Source organism: Aotus nancymaae, unplaced genomic scaffold, assembly GCF_030222135.1.
Source record: "Aotus nancymaae isolate 86718 unplaced genomic scaffold, 86718_ANA_hifiasm-v0.15.2.pri h1tg000019l, whole genome shotgun sequence".
Lineage (NCBI taxonomy): Eukaryota > Metazoa > Chordata > Mammalia > Primates > Aotidae > Aotus > Aotus nancymaae.
Window position 1 is genome coordinate 3,676,828 of NW_026988431.1, and position 10,625 is coordinate 3,687,452.

The window sequence follows — 10,625 nt, forward strand, 5'->3', positions numbered from 1 at the left end:
TCTCTTTGATTCCACTAGTCATTCCATCTCAATGAAATCCATTTTAGTCCAGCATGTGGATAACGCCTTCCCCCTTCATTGGCACAATGATTAAAATCAGTGCCCTCAAGTGGTTAAAAGACCTACTACCCAGAGGGATAAGATGCGTCTGTGTCCACTGCAAATTCTGCAACAGTATTAAGCACATGACAAGCATTCAATAATGACCTGTTGCTTTGTTGCTTACTCACGTGTGCTTTCTTTCCTTTTCGTTTAAGTTAGGTCTCAGAATTTTTTTTTTTTTTTTGTAAAACATCGGGTAGTAAATATATTCACTTTTTGATCCATACAGTCTCTATCACAACCACTCTGTTGCTATTGTAGTGTGACAACTGTAAACATTATGAAAACAAATGACCATGGCTATTCTGTTCATGACCAAGTTCTAATAAAATTTTATTTAAAATATAGGCAGCCAATGGATTTGGTTCTCAAGCTGTAGGACCCCTAATTTATTTCAATTGCCTTCATCTCACCAGAGAATATATACATTTAAGACATTTTCAGACATATTTTCTTCAACTTTCCTTCATTTTTGTTTATTCAACAACTTGATTGGCCATCTACTCTGTCTTATGCTCTGTGTAACATTGTCCCTCACTAAGACAAGTAACCAACAACCCTGCTGGGGTCTCTCTGTCCAGAGGTAAAATAGAGATGGAAACATGGATAACAATACCATTTGGTGTGAGAAGCTTTATAATAAAGTCTATCTCAAAGTGTGGGAAATTAGGTACTATCCTAGAGAGTTTATTTTACTTTTGAATCTTCCGGGAAAAAGACTGCCACACACCAGACTGCTAATCTCAAAAGCTTATTCTCTCTGGTGGGGATTAGAGGAAGTCATCATTTCCATCTTAAATTAAAACTCAGGTGTTAATTTTTTTTTCTTAATTTCTGGTTGTTTCTTACCTTAGAAAAATAGGAAGTAAAAAGAATCGAGAAGTATTTCCAAATAGAATTTCTTCCAGTGCTTAAAGGTTATGTTTCAATGACAACACCTAGGCAATGGAAGTATCCATCAAAAATTATAATTCTAATAAAACACTGCATATTCTCACTCATAGGTGGGTGTTGAACAATGAGAACACATGGACACAGGGAGGGGAGCATCACACACTGGGGTCTGTTGGGGGGAAATGGGGAGGGACAGCAGGGGGTGGGGAGTTGGAGAGAGATAGCATGGGGAGAAATGCCAGATATAGGTGATGGAGAGGAAGTCAGCAAATTACACTGCCATGTGTGCACCTATGCAACAACCTTGCATGTTCTTCACATGTATCCCGAAACCTAAAATGCAATAAAACAAAAAATTATAATTCTGCCTTATGAGATTTAAGCAGGCAACGTCAGCCCCCAGGCAATCTATGGAGCTATCACAGTATTACCTTATTTGAGATTGTAACCTAAACAAGATATAAACTCAAAACAATTTTTCAGGTAGTATCTTCTTTTTTTTCACATTTATAAAGTCATTAGCAAGCACTTTGCAAGGGCAAAGACTTGCAGACCATTCTTTATTTAAAGGATGCTTTGATAAACCCTTAAAATAAGCTGAGAAGAGAGCAAGAGCTGGACTCTCGCCAGCCCCTGGCACCACTTATAGATGGCCGTACCAGATGTCTGAATCGACCTCAGCAGATGGGCAAGGCATTCTTCTTTTAAATTTGAAATTATAAACAGAAGCATAAGACAGTTCTTTGTCTTCTTTAAAGGAATGGGGATTAAGAGGGAAGGCATTTGGAGAATAAGGAAGTAGAGACCATTGACCTGACTTGTATTGAAATATCTCAGGCAAATCCCCATTAGGAAGCTGTTTTCTACTCAGAAATAGTGATGGCCCCACAATCTCAGACCTATGCCCTCTTTTCCTGACTGCAGACAAGTCCTCAGCTGATCTAAATAGAGAAGCACTCCAAAGAGACAGCTTTACCTCATTGAGTGGAGGACATCCAGTCATCCTTGGGAGACTGCTTCCTCTAGACAACCTGTAGTGGCCATGACAGCATCTTAAAAAATGTCAGGCCTTAAAAAGGCAGAAAGTCAACCTTCAGGTTTGTCTTGAGACAGGAAGAAGACAGGTTCATAAAAATTACTCCTGGTAGACATGTATTCAGTAAGCTGACATGCTTTTCATAAGCCAATAAGCATAAGAAGTGAGATGTAATGGCATCCGTTGACGGAGTTAGAAACGAAGACGCTGCAAAAGAATTTTTCAAATATGCCATGTTTTTAGATTTACCATTTATTTTTATTGATACATAATAGATATACATATTTTCGTGTTATATATGATATTTTGATACATTCATATAGTGTGTAATAAGCAAATCAGGGTAATTAGGATACCCACCATCTTAAACACATCTTAGTGTTTAAGTCATTAGCAAGCACTTTGCTATGACTCTGTTCTTTTGAGAGTATCTGAAATATTCCCTACTAGCTATTTTGAAAAAAGCGATAGACTATTACTTACTATAGTCACTCTATGATTTATTGAGCACTATGTCTTATTTCTTCCATTCACCTATATTTTCGTACCCATTAATTAACCTCTTGAATGGGTCCAGTCTCTTTCCAATAAGGTATTGCTGTGTACAAAATAGATTTTTCGGAGAATCAGGTGTTCAAAGTCCTGCATTATTTTAATTGGCCTTAGGAAGATAAATTATTTTGGCTCTGATGAATTCTGTAGCTGAAATACTGCATGGATTGGCAAAAAGCTCACAGTGTACACCTCCTGGACGTGATATTTCATCATGCACTTGGCTGTAGCGGTAATTCTGCTTGTAAATAAATAATTTCTGTAACCTCATTGCAGCAGATGAGCAGCAGTGAAGTGTGCAAGAAGGATATTTGATGACACAGACCATAGACGTCAGGATGAAGTCACGGAACATTGGCTTACTCCTGGCCTTGGACTTCCTTGTCCAAATCAGCACAGTGACCTTAACTACTTTCACCTTGCCTGCAGGCTTGGCCTCAAACACCATACAGAAAGCCTTTTCACTGAGCATCCCGTGTGTCGCCTCCAGACCCCACTGCCAGTTCTTGCTTGTCCTGTGCTGTTGAGCCTCATTTATGGAATAATTATTGCCTTTGTATGTTTAGATTTGACCTTTCGGTATCTCGCGTGCTTTTTCTGTCTATCAGCAAGATTGTAAAATGTAGTTTTCCCTTTTCACTCGCTTGGCCAGACTATGATCCTGGAAGGAAAAAGAAGTCAACTAAACACAGAGATTCCTGCTGGCTTCAGAAAAGAGGTGGGGATCTATTTTCCACTCTCACAATTATAGGTAATCTTTCCTCCCTGAGAGAGAACTGGGTATGCTGGCTTGAGGTTATTAAATTAGGATCAAGCTGAAGGTGGAGTCTCGAGGCTCAGGAGGAGAGGGTACATTCTTACTTGGGAGTTCAATACTAGCATGGCTGAGAGAGCATTTCAAGTCAGAGACTTGAGAAAGATGAAACAGACCAAAGCCACTGGAGATCAGACAGTAATATCCACAGCAGGGAATACACCAGAGGAGTCTTCACACCTTTACTGGCAGGAGAGACACAAGGCTTTGGTGAACAGGGTTACTTTGGGTTAACTGTTGAAAAGCACAGTCTCTATTCACAGAGACAAAGTGAGACCAAACCCAGACTGCGAAGAATTGGAGTTTCCATTCTCAGACACACAACTAACACATTTGTCATTTATTTGCTTTTCTCCCAGCCACGTGATAACTGATTATTCCCCATTTCACGTGACTGGATAGTAACTGTAACATAAAGTTAGGGAGAACCAAAAAAAAAAAAAAAGAACTAATAGTATTCACATAGTCTGAGCCAACTTGACAACCCGGAACATCTCCTTCATGTCTCTCTCTCCACTCATAGATGAGGCTCTGCTTCAAAATAATTTTGAAAAGGTTTCCACCATACCTCTCTAAGTTTCAGTTTTATGATCAGTAGCACAGAGATCACAACGCCAATCTCACAGGTCGTTTAAGGTTGAAAGATAATGAACATAAAACACCAAGCCATAGTGGATGGCAAGGTACATTGTGCTCAATAATGCCAGCCTTGGGAACTATCTCTAGACTCTGTCTCTCACCCTTATGGTTTGATCTGACAGATCCTTCCTAGTGGCTCAGTCTGATGTTTTTTGAATGACAAACTCTGAAATTACAAGGCTCCTAGCAGAATCTTCTACAGGTACAATAGGGTGTGCATCCTGCAAATTTTTTTAATCCTACTTGTATTTCTTCATTTTTAATATGCTTAAAAACCTCACAAAAGGAAAGACACTTGGCTTCTCTTGATCTTTGGCCTTAGCCCAAGTTTGCAAGGTGCACAGCAGATCCATCCTTCCACATGAAACATTGGAGATCTCACAGGCCACGTGACGTATCAGCATGGTGGTGACGACAGCGTCTCATTTTGGTTCACAATAGAAGGGAAAGAGGTTAGATCTGAGCAAGTTCCCAGAGAGTTAGGCTTTTGGTATCCTCTGATGGCTAAAGCCAGGAAAATAAAAGTTTGGCCAAAGCAAAGTCAATGGAAGTTATCCTGTCTATCTATATTTGGTTGGGTAGCGTCATCCTAAATTTAACATTTACCTTATACCTTAGAACATGACTCATTGGAAACAGGGTCTTTAAACATGTAATTTAGCTAACATCGGGTCATGTTGATTTAGGGTAGGCCCGAATTCAGTCATGAGGAAACAGACACAGAGAAAGAATGTCATGTGACAACACAGGCAGAGATTGGAGTGATGCGTCCACAAGCCAAGGGACACCAAGCATTGCTGGCAACCGCCAGGAGCTAGGAAGAGGAAGGGAAGTTTTCTCCCCTAGAGCCATCAGTGGAAACAGGTCCTTGTCAACACAGAAAATCTAGACTCCAGAACTGTGAGAGAGTAAATACCTGCTAAGTCATCCACTTTTGGTAATTTCTCATACAGAAAAATAATAACAAGAAAACGAATACACTATTTTTAGGGGCAGGTCAAAGAGTTGGGAACTAGAAACCCAAAGCAGAGTGAATGAAAATATCAAGCAAATTTCAGGTGCCACTTATGATTCAAGAGGTTAGGTGAGATTTCTATCAACATCTAGAACTAGAATGCTGAGTTGATCCTGATTCTGAGCAAAAATTAGAGGACATCTGTACAGAAGTAGGTGACTCTGAACATTTCAGTATGTGAGAAATGAAAAAGGGAATGCACTGTAGAAAGGGTCAAGTCCTCACTGACTCTGAGGCGGGTCCCAATACTTTGAGACCCTTAGAAGAAGGCCTCCTTAGAATCAGGAGTTTATTACCCTAAAAATGGCTAAAACATTCCATCTGCGATGTGAAGCTGACTGATTACAGAGAAATAGTAATGATGATTGTCTAACTCTGATTATTAGGAAACAAATTGATTTACCGTTCTCATAAGCATTTTGCCTTGTTATTACTTTTCTGGATGAGAAACAGCCCTTTAAAATAAAAATAGAGCTTCCCTCAACTACTGAAGGATATAACGTGACTGAATTATTAAAAGGCAAGTGTCACCAGAGTGAGCAAAGGACCAAGGGAAGTCATGTTGCACTAACACAGCTGGTGCACTAGCTCTGATCTAATGATATATTCAGCATTCAAAACATCCAGCTCTCTATTCAAATATTTATAACACTTCCTGGTTGCTTTGAGGCTTTTAATAGGCCTGAATAAATCTGTAAGTATTGAAAATTTGTCATCAAATGGACTACACTGTAGATAACAAAAAACCCAAGTTGTATAGAGCTGTATCCATTTACTTCATTTTGGCTGAAGAAAAATATTGCAGTAATCTTTTCCTAGCATCACCAGTTTAAATGAGTTTGCCTCTTCATTTAATTAATCAGGGAATCCCTCTTTAATTATGTGATAAAATCCATTGCTAAGATGAGCCTTCTGTTCGCTCAGCAAAATGCTGGGAAGTCGTTTCATCCTTTCTTCTTAATTCTTCAGGTGCAGTTTGCATTTTTAATTGCTGAGGACAGTAATTCAAGGTTAAGATTACAGACAAAAGACTTGGACCCCTAGACTTTCTTCTTATACCAATAAACACAAAATTAATCCTGCAGATAAGCAACACGTATAATGCAGTATGTCTCAAATGTCATTCACTCATGGGCCACCTTCACAATTTCACAATTTTTGTCATAGTTGAGTAATATCTATATGTTTTGCTTATTTTTAAATGTGTTAAATCAACTTTTATTGCCTAAAAGCATTTAACTAGGAAAAAAACTATATATTGCCACCATAAAAGGAAACCCAGTATCCTGGGCCAATAGTATATTGCAACTATAAAAATTAGTGAATAATTATTGAAATAAAAATAATACGTGAAAATAGAAAATCATTTCATATTTCTCTAATGTGCGAGTGGCATCGTTTTGGAAATAATGCCTGCTATGGTTTGAATACAGTTCCTTTGGTCCTGCCAAGTCTCATGTTGAAATGTGACCCTAGTGTTGGAGGTAGGGCCTGTTGGGAGGTGTTTGAATCGTGAAGTTGGATCCCTCATGAATAGCTTAGTGCTATTTGTGTGGAGTGAGTGAATTCTTACTCTTAGTTCCCAAGAGAATTGGTTGTTGAAAAGAGCCTGGAACTCTCCGGCTTTCTCTGCCTTCCTCCCTCTCTCACCACGTGACATATCAGCTCCCTTTCACTTTCTGCCATGAGTAGAAGCAACCTGAGACCATCAGAAGCAGATGCTGGCGTCATGCTTCTTGTACAGTCTGCAGAACTGTGAGCCAAATTAACCTCTTTTCTTTATAAATTACCAAGCCTCAGGTATTCCTTTATAGCCATACAAACAAACATAGTGCCCAATTTTAAGGATCCCTGGACTGAAAGTAACAAGACCTCTTACTAGTTACCTGAACAATGAACAAATGACTCTCTACTTTCCCCACCTATAGGGCACAATTTTATCTATAAAAGAGAGATTGAGTTAGAATCAGTTGCACACTTTCATCCCTCAACTCCCACCTCATGTCCATAACAGACATGTCTAATTCATCAGACCAAACTTTCCTGGATGAGAATGATGGCTATTTCTCCATGGTCCTTTCCCTGCTCCCTCTCATCTTTGTCCTTTCATTAGCGTTCTTACCTGGTTAAGATGTTTCCAAACTCGGGAGAGAAAGATATCTTTCTTCAAACCCCTCTTGTCTTTCCGCTATTGACCTATTTCTCTTTTCCCATCCCAAACAAGCTTGAATGAGTTTTCCTGTCTGCATTTGCTGTCTCCTCCTGCTTACCTCATTTTTCAAACTAGTCCAATCCGGAGTCATCACTCACCACTGCATCGAAGCAGAACTGACTTCGGTCACCAAAGATCCCCTTGTCTTAAACATAAATGAACATCTCTTAGTCCTTATCTTACTTGGCCTCTCAGCAGCATTTTAACCCATCTGCCTTCTTGAAATAACTCTTTACCCTCTGATTCCAGGATACTATGCTTTTCCTCACAACTCTCTAGCAGCATGTACTGGTTATTTTTTTCTTGACCTCAGAGCTAGATTCATTTTCTACCCTTCTCCAAGTTGATCGTGTTCTAGAAGGCTGATGCATCTCTATGGACAGCATCAAGGGGGTCCCTTGCCACCTGACTTCCCATTGATTTGGCTGCTGTAAGGTAACTGCTTTCTGCTCCGGGGGAAACCTAGAAGGGGTTGAGGCTATGTTACCAAGGCCATGGCTCCTGTCCAGCAGACCTCTCCTGAAGCCACAGTCACACCCCAGCTCTGTCTACATTTTGGTAATCTCTCTCCCCTTTCCCTTGCCCCTTTCAAACCTAGCATTGGCACATTTCCACCGCCACCTCTCTTGCTATCACACTATCCGTTGTTGGTTTCACTAAACTCTTCTTTCACTAATCTCCCTAATTGCCTCATTTGCTTGTGCCGTTTTTTGCTCCTAGAACTGTGATTATCTATTCTCTCTTTAGATTCCCGAACTTTGTTTACCAAGTGTCGTGACACAAATGTATACTTTTATATTCTTAGAATTGTAAAATGATAAATGCTTCATTTCATAGCTTGAAATATTTATTAAATATACTTTGTGGTACTGTTTTAATCCATGGATTCAACTGTGCGTTTCTAATAGATACAAAGGCAAGTCAATAGTCTTGACAAATTTAGTGTGGAATTCTTATTTTTAGGGTGGTATACAGCAACAGGCGAAAAATAGTCTCCCTAAAATATTGGTTCCTAATTTCTGAAACCTGTAAATGTTACCTTATATGGAAAATGGGCATATGATAGATGTACCTTTCAGCAATAACTTAACTTAAGCATATATCCTGAGAATGACCTTTTATAACAGACCCACCTGACAGCAATAACAACCTGATATCCTTGGACTGACCCTATGGTCTAAAAAGAATGTGTGTGTGGAGCCCAGAGCTAAGGAATCTCGAAATGTCCAACCCAGAGATTCATTCCTTATCTATGAGGAACATCAGAATCCCCATTCCATAGAACACGGGTCATACAAGGGATTGAAGCCCTTTGTTTTGAGTTAAAAGTTTGTGAGGTGTAGGCTGATACAAGAAAGGTGTTAAGTGAAAATGCCATACAAACCGTATGTTTTTTCACAATTGGTAGCTGTTCTTTTATCCAGCTCACTGACGCTGGATCACCCTGTATATAAATACCTTTGATAAACCTTCTGTCTCCTTCACTGGCTCTAGGTCTCTTCTTCAGCCTATCAAGCATGGTGTCACTCCTATTGATGCCAATAAGGGTCTGGCACAACAAAGGGTCTTTTCAGATGTGCTTAAGAATTTTGTAGACTATACTTTCAGGGATCATTTCTACAGTTTGTTACTAGAGAAGTTTCTCTGAATGTGTAGAGCATCAGAAATCACGAGGAAAAGGCATAGCATTCTCTCCTGAGCACGAAGCCAGTTTTCAGCGTTGCTTCGATGCAACTGCCTTCTGCCCTTGATGATCATTCTTCTCTCCTCCCTGGAGAGTAAGAGTAAGAGGACGCAGTCTGGTGGTTTCCTGAAAAACAAACAAACAAGAATCTTGAGATGAGGAGGTTATCCTGATGGGCCCTTAATACGATCAACAGTGTCCTTGTAAGATGGAGGAGAGGGAGATTTTGACTGCAGACAGCAAAGGAGTTGGTGATATAACCTCAGAGGCAGAAATTGGAGTAGTGATGTGACCACGATCCAAGGAATACTGGCAGTCACTAGAAGCTGGGAGACGTGAGAAATGAGTTCTCCTCTGGAACCTCAGGAGAGAATGTGGTCCTATGACTACCTTGTGCTCAACCCAGTGACACTGATTTTGGATTTACGGCCTCCAGAACTGTGAGTGAATACATTTCTGTTGTTTCAAGTCATGAAGTTTGTGATTATTTGTTCTGGCAAGCATAAGAAACTAATACACATGCCATATCTATAACTCCAACATACTTAAGGCCTTGGGCTCAACACTCTTCATCCATAAAAGGCACATATGAGTATATGCAAATGTCTCATTTCACTGTAAAATGTTAGTCCCTGTCTCAGCTGTGGGCAAAGTGTGCTCATGCAATTGAAGAAAATGCACATGAATTTCTGCATAAGAAAATATATTTTATTTAAAAAAAAGATTATAAATACAAGTTGATTTCTACTACACAATACAATATAGAAAGTCATATAGACAATATACAATAAAGACAAAAATAAAACCCATCACTTGGAGATAATCCCCATTTCTTGAAAATTTGGCATATATCCTTTCAAACTTCTTTCTGTGGCTACACACATACCCACATACACACACACATGCACTGATCACACTATATCATGGAAATTGGATCACGCTAAGATGTTTTATAGCTTGTCCTTTCTACTACTATTTCATGGCATTCCTTTCTACTGAGTAAATATGTATATATCATCCTTTTTAGTGACTTAATAATATTCTATCACAATGCTATATTGTAATTTATTTAATGATCATTTTCTTGACATTCAGTTTCCAAAGTTTATATTCATAATCATCCTACCCATATATATCTCTGAACTTGCCTGAATATTTTTCTGATATAAACTGCTAGAGGAAAAAATGCAAAGCCAAATATAAACACATTCATAATGCTGACACATACTGCCAGACTGACATTCCAAAGTGTGTACCACTTTACGCTACAAAAAAAAAAAAAACCAGTATAGTCTTGCCAAGCCAATAGTTATTTAAGATTTAAGTCTTGTTGGTTGCAAAGGACAGAAAGCATGCTAACTAAAGGAGAAAAGAGAAGTATTAAAAGGATACAGGTCCAGGCACAGTGGCTTGTACATGTAATATCAGCACTTCGGGAGGCTAAGGCAGGAGGATTGCTTGAGCCCAGGAGTTTGAGACCAGCTGAGGCAACATAGTAAGATCCTGTATCTACAGAAAAATCTTTTTTAAAACAATTAACCAGATGTGGTGGTGCATGCCTCTCATCCCAGCTACTTGGGGGACTGTGATAGGTGGATCACTCGGGTCTGAAAGGTCAAGGCTGCAGTGAGCCATGATTCTGTCACTGCACTCAAGTCTGGGCAACAGAAGTAGATC

General features: G+C 39.4%; 1 non-coding gene across 1 annotated transcript; it reads left to right on the forward strand.

The window, feature by feature from the left end:
- The first annotated feature begins 8,856 nt into the window (after window positions 1-8,856).
- LOC135275998 (small nucleolar RNA U3) lies at window positions 8,857-9,071 on the forward strand. The gene has a single exon (XR_010343570.1). It is a non-coding gene; the product is annotated as a small nucleolar RNA U3 (small nucleolar RNA).
- Window positions 9,072-10,625: the final 1,554 nt, after the last annotated feature.